Source organism: Nannospalax galili, unplaced genomic scaffold (genome assembly GCF_000622305.1).
Source record: "Nannospalax galili isolate Female #2095 unplaced genomic scaffold, S.galili_v1.0 scaffold325, whole genome shotgun sequence".
Taxonomy (NCBI): domain Eukaryota; kingdom Metazoa; phylum Chordata; class Mammalia; order Rodentia; family Spalacidae; genus Nannospalax; species Nannospalax galili.
Window position 1 is genome coordinate 2,868,041 of NW_008355159.1, and position 14,717 is coordinate 2,882,757.

Here is a 14,717-nt window from a genome sequence, read left to right on the forward strand (position 1 = left end):
TACATCAACATAATTAAAGCCATATATAACAAACCCACAGCCAACATCATTCTAAATGAAGAAAAACTGGAAGCATTCCCATTGAAATCAAGAACCAGACAAGGCCGTCTACTATCTCCACTCCTCTTTAACATAATGCTTGAAAGTCTTGCAAGAGCAATAAGACAAGAGAAAGAAATTAAAGGAGTAATAATTGGAAAAGAAGAAATCAAATTATCCCTTTTTGCAGATGATATGATATTATATCTAAGAGACGCCAAAAATTCCACCAGAAAAATCCTAGAAATTATTAACACATTCAGTAAAGTGGCAGGCTACAAAATTAATCTACAAAAGTCTGTAGCCTGTCTATATACCAATAACAAGCAATTAGAGAAAGAGTGCATGGAAACACTCCCCTTCACAATAGCTGCAAAATAAATAAAATATCTGTGTATTGGTATAGTCAGTAGTGCCTGGAATGTAGAGCATGGCCACCAGGCTAGATACCTCCTAGTGGGGACAGCAGGAAGCTGGCCCACTCCATTCTAGGGACACTGTCTCTTACCCAACAACCCCCAAGCAAAACCATTAAGCCTCTAATCTCTTAATCCTAACCAGGTCCCTTGTAGATTATGTCCCCAGAGGACAGGACAAAAGCCACATAGCCTTAGAAGCCCCCTCCCTCCCCCTACCTGGTGGCCTGCTGGAAAACCCAACCTCGCCTCTTTACCTGTGAAGCTTTCATATATAAACATCCGCTTCTGCCATAATAAATGAGCTGTCCACTGACACAGCCTCCCCGGTGTTTTCGTCCCATCATACTCGCCACCACCAAAGGCCTCCCTCCCCCCACTGGTTTCTCTCCTCACCCCAGCCTCCTGCTATGGGGACCAGTGCACAAGGTCTCCCAGCCACAGCAGGGTTCGAGCTGAGGGGAGGCTAGCATCTTGGAATAAACCTGACCAAAGACATTAAAAATCTCTACAATGAAAATTTTAAATCCTTAAGGAAAGAGATTGAGGAAGACATCAGAAGATGGAAGGACCTCCCATGCTCATAGATTGGAAGAATTAATATGGTGAAAATGACCATCCTACCAAAAGCCATTTATAGATTCAATGCAATTCCAATCAAAATCCCCATGACATACATCACAAAATTAGAAAAAACCATCCTTAAATTCGGAAGCACAAAAGACCTCAGATAGCCAAAGAAACACTGAGCACTAAGAGCAATGCTGGGGGGATTACTATACCAGTTATAAAACTGTATTACAGAGCTGTTGTCATAAAAACAACATGGTAATAGATCAATGGAACAAAACAGAGCACCAAAATATGAGTACATTCAATTTCAGCCACCTGGTATTTTGTAAAGGGGCCAAGAACATTCACTGGAGGAAAGACAGCATGTTCAGCAAATGGTGCTGGCAAAACTGGATCTCCACCTGTAGAAGAATGAAACTAAACCCCTATCTTTCACCTTGCACAAACGTCAACTCCAAATGGATCAAAGACCTCAATGTGAAGCCTGAAACTCTGAAACTGTTAGAAGAAAACATTGGCAATAACCTACAAGATATAGGTGTAGGAAAGGATTTTCCAAAGCAGACATCAACTGCCCAGTAAACAAGGTCAAGTATTAGTAAATGGGACATCATTAAACTGAAAAGCTTCTCTACATCAAAAGAAGCAACCAAGGAAGTGAAGAGAAAACCCACAGAATGAGAGGAAATATTCACCAGTGACACATCTGACAGAGGATTAACATCCAGAATATATAACGAACTCAAAAATCAAAGTATCAAGAAAGGTAATAACCCAATTAAAAGATGGGCTAAGGAATGAACAGAGAGTTCTCAAAAGAAGAAGTGAAGATGGCTAAGAAGGATCTTAAAAGATGTTCAACATCATTAGTAATTAGAGAAATGCAAATTAAAACCACTTTAAGATTTCATCTTACCCCAGTCAGACTGGCTAAGATCAAGAAAACAAACGATACCAAATGTTGGGGAGGATGTGGGGAAGGGGAACACTCATCCACTGCTGGTGGAATTGCAAGCTTGTTCAACCCCTATGGAAAGCAGTGTGGAAAACTCTTAAAAACTACAAATGAACCTACCATTTGACCCAGTTATACCACTCCTTGGCAGATACCCAAAGAACTCATCTTATTGCACAGACACTTGTACATCCATGTTTGTTACTGCTCTATTCACAATAGCTAAGAGATGGAAGCAACCTAAGTGTCCCTCAATTTATGAGTGGATAATGAAAATGTGGTTCATTTATATGATGGTAGTTTACTCAACAGTAATGAAATCGTGAAACTTGCAGGTAAATGGATGGAACTAGAAACTGTTATACTAAGTAAAGTAACACAGACTCAGAGAAAAAACCATGTTCTCCCTCATATGTGGATGTTAGCACCAAATCCTTATAAGTGAATATGTATCCAGACAACTACAGGAACCAGGATAATGAACAGGAACCAGGGAAGTAAAGGAAAAGAAAGAATCTGCAAGATCGGGACAGTAGGAAACAGGTGTTAACAAGGGAGATATGGATAATAATGGGGTTATTTTAAGGGGAGGGGGAAGGAAAGGTGGGGAAACCATGGTGGAAGGGTTAGACAATGTGAGAGATAAACAATGCCTAGCTAGTTTTAGAAAACCAGAGGGAACCATATTAGGCCAAGAACCTACTGACAAATTATATATACTAGATCAAGGAATACAGTATATGTCTAGGCAAGGTTTATCTGAGAGTGTTTTGTCTTTGCCCAAGCTTTGTCTACATGGCATATAGTAATGAAAATACCAGACTGGTGGAATTAAACTTCTTGGATGTTTAACAGACATACTTTGAGGCCTATACTAATTTGGTCAGGGGGACATAAAGGACATAAAGGACATAAAGGACCGTTTTTGCTCCTTGCCCTTCTAGGTCAACTAAGTTCCAGGGGACTATGAGCATTTCTCAAAATGTCCTGTAACTGTGGTGAGTCACCTGTCCTCTTGAGCAAGGAGGCCATGGAGACCCCACCAGACGGACCTGAACCAGTGTCCAGTCTACAAATAGGTGGGTCAACAAAGAGAAAACATTTCCTCCATGCTTCCAAGCAAAGCCAGCTATGGTCGAGTAGGACCTTTGACTTATCTTCACATAGATGGAAATGGTAAAAGGAGCCAGGGGCTCCTCCCAAGCCCATGTTACCCCTGAGGAACAGATCCTCAAATGGACTTAAGAGTGAAAATAAATTGTTTTATCTGGGCCAACTATGGGGTCTTAAACACCCTAAAGGAAAGTATAAGTAAAGATTAATGGGGTCAATACAATTTTGAAGAGTCCATATGTGTAACTAAAGGCTACATGACAAGAAAGAATGCCAGACAGGAGATACCTTCCTTTGTGTTATTGGCCAGGGTGGCGCAAGAGACTCCCAGACAGTAACCCAGCACAGAACTGGGAAAATGAACAGCAGACCCCAATCTTAAGGAATCTAAAGGAATGCTGACAACTGATTGCTGCAAGATGAGGAACAGCTGATTTTCCTAAAACAAGGCTCTCTAGATAGGCTGACTAGATTCAGCAGACAGACAAGCACTGGAGAATGGCTGGGGGGTTGACAACACAGTGAACAGTAACATTGATGGCAGAGTATATGGGCTCCAGTATGTGGGGGGGGGAGGCTATGGGAGGGTGCCATTTGGGAAGTGGGTATATAGATGAACAAGATTGTGTGGGATGTTCTGTATGATATAAACACAAAAAATCAACACATTTTTTTAAAAGTCTTATATTTGAGGATAAAGCATAAAAATTTACTTCATGTTAAATTGTAGAGGTGATAAACATTACCAGTGAAATCTACCTGATGACTTTATATATGCATACTCAGGTACTAAGGAACCGAGTGTAACTGACTGTGACTAGTAATCATCAGATACATAGAGATTAAAGACACATGTGCAACCATCAAAGTATTAGTAGCATTAAAAATATAGGAAACAGTGTATTTTAAAATGAAATGGAGATCTTCCTTAAAGGGTAAAAAGTCATTCAATTTTATGTCTTACAGGGTTTATACTGAGTTCAATATTGTACAACTGTATTAATTCAACTGTGAACCTAAAAATTTACAGCCACTTTTGAAAGAGATGTATCCTTGCTCTGGAGTGTGTTACTGAATATGTTAAAGCTGTAATGAAATGCTTCTTCTAATCCTGTGGTTATTAAATTTTTTAATTAAAAAAATAATTCTTCAAAGCATAAAATTTTGCCCCTTAGTAATTAGTACATGTGAAAAACATTACCATTTAAAGCTACCTGATGACTTTATATCCATGCTTATATGCCAAGGAGCTCAGAAAGTAACCGACTATGACTAGTAATAATCAGATATATAGAGATTAGAAGTGCATGTGGAAGCATCTTAGTGTTAATTGCATTAAAAATGAATTTTTCTGTATGAAAATGTATTTTAATAATGAAATGGTGATCTTTTTTAAAGGTTAAAATCTCATTCAATTTTATGTCTTATAGGGTTTATACTGAGTACAATATTGTATAATTGTATTAATTCGACTGTAAACCTAAAATTTTATAGCCAATTTTGTAAGAGATGCATCTTAGCTCTGGAAATTTTTATTGAATATGTCAATGCTGTTGTAATGAAATGCTTCTTCTAATTATGTGGTTATTAAATAAATAATTTTTTAAAAAAAGAATTTCAGCAAGGGTTAGAGAAACCAACCAAACTCTGGCATAGGGTCAAAACATGATGAACTGAGTCTACTAGTTAATCACAGCAGTGTTAACCAACACCAAGGCTTTCCCTGCAAGATTACATGTGAACTCGCCCATAGTTCTAGGGTGGAAATTTTTTCTTTCTCTTCATCTTTGTTAACTGAGGCAGGAATCTTATACTCCTATATAGCCCAGGCTAGCTTAAAACTCCAGAGATTCCTCCTAGTTCAACCTCTTGAGTGCTGAGATTACAGACGTAAGTCACCACACCTAGTTTTTATTCCCCCCCTCCTTTTTTTTACTTTTTAGAATGAATTTTCACGGTTTTCATGCAATATGATTGATTGTATTTAGATCCTTTCTCTTAATGGAACCTCTTCTTACTATCCCCTCAACTTAATGTGCTCTAATATAACCTAATATAACCTCCTCTTACAGCCCCCCAATTTAATGCACTCATATGATATATATGGTGTATATATGATATATATATCATACATATATGTCATATATACATATAAATATACATAAATATATATAAAATCAAGGCCTACAGAGTTTAATTTATGTTCCCAAATGTCCTTTGGTATAGGCACATCGGCTGAAGCCTGGTTAATCTACCAAGAGTCACTCCCTTGAAAAATACTGACTCTCCTCCTCCCAACAGCCATTAGGTTGCCAATAGTTCCTCAGGCAGTATTTCCCTTTTTTAAAAAATTATCATTACTTAAGAAAAAATGGTTTCAAATTGTATTTGTACTCAGTCTTCTGCACAGCATTGCCAGAGTGAAGAACAACACCAGGTTTCCAATCTTGCTAAATTTCTTATCTGCACTGGGAAAATGTTGGGATAAGTCAAGAGTGTAGAGCATGGCCGCCAGGCTGGATACCTCCTAGTGAGGGTGGCAGAAAGCTAGCCTGCTCCATTCTAGGGACATTGTCTCTTACTCAACAACCCCCAAGCAAAACCATTAAGCCTCTAATCCTTTAATCCTAACTGAGTCCCTTGTAGATTGTGTGACCAGAGGACAGGACAAAGGCCATGTAGCCTTAGTAGCCCCCTCCCTCCCCTTACCTGCCAGCCTGCAGGAAAACCCAACCCTCGCTGCCTCTTTGCTGTTGACACTTTCCTATATAAACCTCTGCTTCTGCCATAATAAACGAGCTGTCCACTGACACAGCCTCCCGGGTGTTTTCTTCCTGACCTATTCACTGCAGCCTGAGGCCTCCCTCCCCCCACTGGTCTCTCCTCGTCCCGACCTTCTGCTATGGGGACCGGTGCACATGGTCTCCCGCCAGCAATGGGTTTGGGCTGAGGGGAGGCTGGCAGGAAAACATTGAGCTGACAAAATAAATAGCTCAAATCTCAGAAACCTATTAGTGTGATATGCACTCCCATGTACTCCATATCCCTCATCATCAACTCGTTCATATTCTCGGGGATTGAAGGAAACATTAAGAAAGAATATTCCTGCCCTATATAAACTGTTACATTCAGCTAGCAAGAAAGACTGATGACAGAAGAAATATCACAGAAGTAGCTATTTGGTTTCCTGAAGAATGTCAAAGATACCCAGAATGTATCAAGTTCACATTTCCACATTTTGGACTGGGAAATTGACTAGGCAGTATGCATGGTTTTGACCTTTCATCAACATACTTTTTTCATCTCGTATTAGGAATAATGAATAGTCATCAACAACATATGCTCAACTCAATGTTATTCTAAGAAAATAGCTAGTCAGTCCTAGAAATTAGATAGCAAGTAACACAAAAATTCAGACTTTTGAAGGTATTATATCTGAGAAATAGAACCATGTACCTTTCTAGTGTCACCTCTTTGCAAGCCATCTCTGTAATGGCTCGGCCCCTGTCCAAACAAGAAGCAGAAGAACGAAGAGCACAACTCATAGTCGATGACAAATCTGAACAGAAGAGAGAGGAGAAAGAGAGCATGGGGGTAGAGAGATTAATGAGAGGGAGAATAAAAAGCATGAACTGTATGTATCAGGGGCAGAGGACACTATACAGTTATTGCTGAAAGAACAAATTATTTCTTTCATATCAGAACACCAAAGTACAGACAGAAAACAGGACATTTTTCAACCAGATAAACCTTGCTGGGTAAAATAACACCTAGTTAAATTCATTCTCAATGACCTTTGACAGTAATTTGAGGAACTCAAAGGAGAAATTACTACATCAAATGACAGCACCCTCTGACACCAGTTCTTCCCTTGGCTGACATTAATCATGAATTGCTATCCATGAAGGATTTTTTTTATTCAACAGCAAGAGAAAGCTAAGTCACCTTATCTTAGTGTCTTACTAGACAATATTCCCAGGGTGCATTTACATGGCCTATAGACTGTATCTGGAGCTCTAAACTTGATTTTGATATTGAAAGGATTATAAGGATGTGTATTAGTCAAGGCTCTCCAAAGAAACAGAACCAGTAGAATGAATATGTATAGATATTTATCAGCTTAGCTCACAGGATATAGTCCGAGTACTCCAACAATGGCTGCACCACACTGGAGAGGCTGAGAATCTGTAGTCGCTCAGTCCACAAGCCTGGATGTCTCAGTAGTCCCAATCCGGTGCTGAAGGTCTGACAAATTCCAAAATATCAGCTGGTCTTCAGTCTACAGCAGCAAGATAAACTCACCAGCGAGAGAGAAGGCAAACCGCAAAAGCGCGCGTTCTCCTCTGCCTTGGTCTTTTATACCAGCTGCCATCAGAAGGTAATGCCCACATTTAGGGTGTGTCTTCCGGCTTTAGATGATCCAGTCAAGAAGATCTCTTTCATTTCACTTAATCTCAGATCCAATCAAGTTGACACCCAGGATTAGCCATCATAGGAGATGTCATGACAAATCAGAAAAGAACGGGACTTTGAAAGTGAGGCTGAAATAGGATTGAGAGTGAGATTTTTCCTGACTCTCCCATTTCATTAGTGACCATAAATTATTACCCTAGGGAACATAAACTGTCTTAGTGACCAGAGAAGAGTCAAGAGAGTTATTTTATCCTATTTTTGTGGTGTTGGTAAGTTCCTAAAAGATCTAATGAAAAGAGTCAGTGTCAAGAGTTTGTCAAGACGGCTCAGTTGGTGAAGGTGCTTGCTGCTAAGCCTGATGACTTGAGTTCTATCCCCAGAGATCAGGTACTGGAAGAAGAGAATGACTCCTGAAAATTGTCCTCTGACCTCCATAATTATGAGTGTCATTGTATGTGCACCCTCCCCCAGAAATTAATGTTAAGTGTAAAAGAAAAACTTTGCTAAAAATAAAAGTCAGTGTTGGTCTAGTGGAGATGGTGCTGATGATCCTGCCCTGTTCAAATCATTTTAGGAGCAAGCCTTGTACATGGATCAGAATGATCATATCACAGAGTCCTTGTACTCTGGGCCCATGTGACACAGGCCTCAGTACTAGAGGAAGGGCCTACCATGATCCAACTCCAATTCCTGGCAGAGACTAATTCATGTTAAAAGAGTCAGAGGAGACAGACATGGTGGCTCAAGCCTATACTCCCAATACTTGAGGGCAAGGAGGATCAGGAGCTCAAGGACAACATCAGCTAAGTAGTGTGTCTGAGGCCAGCCTGGACTACAGGAGACACTGCCTCAAAACAAACAACAAAAAGGACTGGGGATGTAGCTGATAGAGTACTTGCTTAGACTGTCCTGAGATCCAGGTTTGCTCTCCAGTACCATGTAAAGCTGGACATGCATGCTGGAACATGCCTGTAATCCCAGCATTTGGGAGGTGAAGCAGAAGGATCAGAAAATCAAGGCTACTTTTGGCTATCTTGGCTATACAGAGTTCAAGGCCAGCCTGGGTTGCAGGAGACCCTGTCTCAAAAAAAAAATGTGATGCAAGTTGGATATGGTGGTGCCTACCTATAACCTCATTCTCAGAGTCTCTCTTCTCTGATTTGTCATGATAGCTTTATAATCCATTCAACATCAAAATGAATTTCACACTCTGCAGTCCATGCAAATGAATCACATAATTACTGTCTAGCAAGACACTAAGATAAGGGGCTTTGCTTTCACTTTCTACATAAAAGTTCATTTATGAATAACACTCAAGAGACTCGGGTACGAAGATCATGAGTTCAAAGCTAGCCTTGGATACCTAGCAAGAACTTGTTCCGACAAAACCAAAAGTATTCGAAAAAAGAGGGGGGGAATGAGAGGTAAGCAAAGCCAGCATTATGAGGTAAATCTCCAAATATTGAGCCATTATTAAGTTAGTAAAAGTTGACTCTAAGCCTTTAACATTAAGCCACACATTGAAAAGCAAGTATAACTTGTATGCCCAGGCTACTTCAACTGTGGTAGGATAACAAATGCTCACCTCCCCTTTCAGAAACACACTATGACCTAAAACTAGCAACCGTACCTGACAAAAGAATTTTGTAGATGTTCTTCAGAGTATTAAGACTGGGAGGTTATCCTGGATTGCCTGGGAGAGCCCAATATATTCACAAGGGTACTTGAAAAGGGGCTATAAGAAGAAACAGAGAAACACAGGGAGGAATGCAAAGTCCCTACCATCGTTGCTGGCATTGAGGATAGATAAAGGGAACTCAGAATGGTGACAAACTCCTGTAATCCTAGCACTCTCGAGATAGAGTCTGGAGGATCAGGAGTTCAAAGCCAGCCTCAGGTACATACTGAGTTTGAGGCCAACTTGGGCTAAAGAAGACCCTATCTCAAAAAGAAAAAAAAAGAAGGAAGGAATCATGAACCAAGGCATGAAGGATAAAGGCAGCATCTGTAGTGAGAGAAGCCAAGGAAATATATCTTTCCTTAGAGCATCCAGAAAGACTACAAACCTCCTTGCGGACCCCGACCTCCAGAACTGTGAGGTAACACTCTTACAGTAATATGTTACAGCAGCAATTGGAAACTAATACGTCAACAGCATGGGCAGAAAGGATGAGATCAATATACTCCTTGTCACCAGATGACCACAACTCAAATTCTATCTCAGTTGTCAATAAAAGTCCTCTCTAGGATTTGTTTTGATTCCTATTCACAAGTAAAAGGGAAGTCTAGAACTTTCTCAAATGTACTTTATTTAGACTTGGAGAAATGGCTCAGTGGTTAAGAGCACTGGCTGCTCCTGCAGAGGATCTGGGTTCAGTTCCCAGCACATATATGGCAGCAAACAACCTTCTCTAACTCCAGTTCCAGGGAATCCGAGGATGCCCTCTTCTGACCCCCACGAACATTGCACATGCATGGTGCACTTACATGTATGGATGCAAAACACTCATATAGATAAAATAAGAATAAATTGATCAAAACCGTTTTAAACTTACGTTATTTGTTTATTGCCAGCTCACTTCTCTCCTGGTTCTAGGGTTTCCCTCCCTCCATATAGGGGACCACTACTGACCTTGATGCTGTTTACACTCATTCTCAGGACCCACTTCCATTGCATTCTTGCTTCATACTTCTCAATTACTTCACCCAGAGCATGGCTCTGATCATCTCCCTTCATTTCTTGGGTGTTGCAGCCTAGAATAATAAGATAGTAACCAAGAAAATAATAAGTAATAAAAAAGAAAAGAATAATTAGTAGTGATAAAACATTGAAAAAGTTACAACATCTTAGGTTGGGTTTGAGGATTCTCACACATGGGATTTATGGGAGGTGAGCCCCGAGGACAGTGATATGGATTCCTTGCCTGAGACAGAGCCTTTCTTCACTCTTTGTGTGCTTAACTCCAGGGCTTAGGGGCCCAGAAACTCAATGGCTACCAAAGCCACCCTAACTAGCGGCTTCTGAGTTCACCATGTCAAGCCCAAGACCAATAAGGAAACACAGACAAGGAGTAAACAGAGCAAACAGATTTATTAAAGAAAAGTGAGAGAGAAAAAACTCTAGAGGAATACAGTCATCCTGCCCTATCTAGTGGTCTTTTGGGGGTTTATGGTGGGAACTGGATGGAAATTGAGGTAAACTTTATTGGGACTGGTCATTTCTGAGGGCAAGTCATTAAGAGTTCCCATTCCCTGTGCACCTCACCACAGCCAGGGAATTATTCCTATTTTCAGGGGAACATGCTTAGATTATGAGCTACCATGGGTGCTGACCTTACTGCTTAAGGGAAGAGATAGTTGTGTCTCAAGAGGAGTACAGTGAGTAAGCTAGAGCAGGGAAGGAGCTAAGAGAGTATTAGCTCTCACTGGGAGCTCAACTTCAGTCAGATGCCACAAGGAAGTCTGAAGTAAAAATTGCCCAAGAGGTTATACCTATGTGGAAAGCAAGGGTACCACTGTTATCAGTTCATCAATGGTCTTAGTCATTCAAGAAATGGAGCATATTTACCTCATGGAAAAGGAGATTCCCAATGTGCCAAGAACAACTTTCCAAAGAGACAGCTATGGGCTGTGACAGGCAACATTCACTGAAGCTGATCAGTGAGAGCACAGACCCTTAAAAGGAATCTGGGTGAGCACCAACATTATCTATTACCATGACATACAATAGTGCTCAAAGTTATTTCTTGATGAAGTACCATGGTCTCATCACTGATGGAAAGAGTTCATTTTATTCTCCATTTCCCCCTCTCCTTTCTAGTACACCAATAATGCTATCTTTGAGTTGTCTGTTTTCCCTAGAGTCAAAGGACCCAAGACATTTCTTTCTCCATTAAAGACATGACTAAATCTTTGCTTCAGTTCCAGGATTTTCCAAGATAATTGAGAGCCCTCATTCCCCTTTTAATCCAAGAAGCACATTGGAACACAACGACCAAACATTAGTTTGTATTTCTAATTTTGGTTTACATAAAAGGGGCAACATGCATATACAATGTCAGTGGTTCAATTCAAACTGAACCAAGTTCATAACCTGTGTTCAATTCCTTTTTTACTCATCAGAAACTAAGAAGCAGCAGTGAAGGAGTCTTTCTGAGAACCTTCAGAAGACACATAGCTCTATGGATGTTATGGTTTTCAACTTCTATAACTATGAGGGAATAAAATTTCTGGTATATTAAGTCATAGTTTATGGCAATTTATTACAACAACTCGAAGAAACTAGTGCATAGATTTTTCTTGATTTTTCCATCATCACTGAATTTTCAAAGATCTTATGTGTATCTGCTTGAATATTCATAAAACACCTATGAAAGCATAATCAAGGAACTGACAACACTAGTCGCCTTTGGGAATGGGAACAAGGTTCCTGAAGGATAAAGAAGGAATATTTTTCATCAAAAAATCATTAACCATGTGATATGCTATCTATTTTTAAAATAAATGAAATATAATTTTTGAAGGTCTTAGGCTCAAAGTCAACCTACCTAGAATTCTCCCTCTTCTCTCCAAAGATTGTCACCTGTATTAAATAGTGAATTACTTGAAGAAGGCTACTTTTGAAGAAAAGAGTTTTATTCTAGCCTATAGTTCTGGTTAAAGTTCAAGAGACAATATCTGACCATGACTTTCTACTGATAGAGTTCCAAAGTGTCACAGAACTTCATATGGCAAGAGACAGAGAACATAGGTGTGCCTTTCTCACCTCTTCTAATAAAATGACCAGGATTCAATCTGGGTGTGAGGGAATTAACTCGAATAATTTTATCTAACCCTAAACACTTTACAAAGGCCCCGCCTCTAAACACCATAGTCAGGTTAGGTTTCTAGCCTCTTACTACCTCATAATGGGGATGTCATTTAAAGACAGGAACTCCTGGGGAGGACATTAAGCCATATCCAAGCCACAGACATACTTTCTCTTTTTGTTTTTGTTGTTTTGTTTGAAACAGAATCTCAACACTGTAGTCCAAGACGTATTGGAACTCACCATGTAGCCTAGGCTTGGCAACTTACTAGTGACTACACCACTGAAGAAAATGTCTTCCCCTCCCCCAGTTCTTCCTAATTCAGTCTCTTGAGTGCTGGGATTACAGGTGTGAGCCAGTAATGTAATGCCCAGTCCATTCCGTTCTTTAAAACAAGAGATAAAGTTCTATTATGTATCTACTTCTTTTATGGAAGTTTCATGGTTTCTAGCCACTTTGCACATTTTTAAACCAAAAACCTGAGAGGACTAACTGTTCACTCTAATCAAGAAATATCTTTACTCATCTTTCAAGTTAGTGCTTGAGGATAAAAATGCTAATGAGGGAAAAAAATGCTGAAAGCTGAGATAATGTTCCTATCCACAATGCCCCTTAATTACTGACTTAAATGAGGATGCTTTGTCACCATATCCTCAGTAAAAGAAATACTTTATGAGCAGACAATTTACACAGATGATTTAAGAACAAACTAATCAGTTCGAAACTAAATCCAAAAGTTATGCATAGCTTATTATGTCATTGGAAGTTTTGGACAAAATGAGTCCAAGGGTCTTTAAACATCAAAGCCTCAGTGCAGAGGGACCGTAATGTAACCTGGATACTTTAGTGAAGTACCCCATAAGGAAATATAATATCAGTGATCAATGCTTTGGAACTATCAGGGACACTGTGTCTGCAAAACTAAAAATGGGAACTTGGTAGCTCATGCCTGAAACCCCAGCATTCAGGAGGCTCAGGAAGGAGGATCAAGAGTTCAAGGTCAACCTAGATTACTATTAGGGAACACTGTCCTTGCAGCATAACATGGCCACTATAGTCTTTTTCAAAACAATGGTGATGAGGTTATTTTGGGATCACTCAAGTCCCTATGACAGTTAATATTAGTAGTTAAGACTGATATAAAAATACTCATGTTTGTGTCTAGGGTGATAACTCAGTAGGTAGAGTAACTTTCTGTGCAAGCAGGAAGCCCTGAGTTTGGATTCCTAACACCTATGTGAAAGCCAGTGCATATCTGTAACCCAGCACCCAGAGGGTAGAGATTCGTGGATCCTGGAGCTAGTCCAGCTGAAACAGCAAACTTTGGGCTCAGTGAAAGACACTATCTCAAAAAGCAATGTGGAGAGTAACAGAGGAAGACACTCCTTGGTGTCCTCTGATCTCTACGAACACATGCACAGGCAAACACATGCATAATGCATGTACACACACACACACACACACACACACACACAACCAGCGTTTGTCCACAGTCAGCTATTAAGAAAACTCAGGGCTACTTGGCAAATTACAGCCAATGAAATCAATGTAGCTTATGAATTTATTGTTATTCAATAAATTATGACACTGTGGAAAGACATAATTGTGTCTATGTTTCTGTCATAGTGTGTTCAAGACATATCCCCTAACCCATGCTCCTGTAAGTAATCTGAATAATCACAGAGTTAAACAAGCTTGGCCTCAACACAATTGTTCCTTTGCTTTTGTTATCAGGATCTAGTTCTGCCCTCCCCTTAACTCCCTAGACCTTGTGATCTCCATCAAAAGAATTCAGGCATATACTTACCTGGCAGGGAACATAACATGATTATGAAGGTTTTCTCAGAGTGAGGTGCATCCATGGCATTCTGGGTGTGCTGATCCGTGAAAGTTCCTCAAATGTGGGAAACTCGGCCTCATAATTTGTAATAATGGCAGACTGTGTGCATGCTCTCCCCTAAAGAATTAAAACAAAATGAAAAAAAAATTCAGACAGAAACTCAGCATGGTGATGTCTATGATCCCATCACTGAGGAGGCAGAGGTAGAAGATCAGAAGTTCAAGATCAATGGGGGGGATACAAACTTTACTCGATAGGCCTTAACATATATGACAGAATGCATGATACCTTGTAGAGGAGGTATGGGGGTACCGACAGGTGTCTAAATATGGCCAAGACGTACCATATGAAATGCACAAAATTTCAAAAAAAACTTTTTAAAGAAGTTCAAGGACATCCTCAGCTACATAGTGAATTTGAGACTAGACTGAACTACATGAAACCCTGTCTCAAAAACAAACAAACAAAAACCTACAGAATTTAGACAGGAGACACAGAGCATTCATTATATATAAGTGTTACTGCATAACACTATGAAGCACTCTCAAAAGTGATAGTGG

General features: G+C 39.9%; 1 non-coding gene across 1 annotated transcript; it reads left to right on the forward strand.

Moving 5' to 3' along the window:
- The first annotated feature begins 14,116 nt into the window (after positions 1-14,116).
- LOC115067543 lies at positions 14,117-14,275 on the forward strand. Its single transcript, XR_003846945.1, has one exon. It is a non-coding gene; the product is annotated as a U1 spliceosomal RNA (small nuclear RNA).
- The last annotated feature ends 442 nt before the right edge of the window (positions 14,276-14,717 follow it).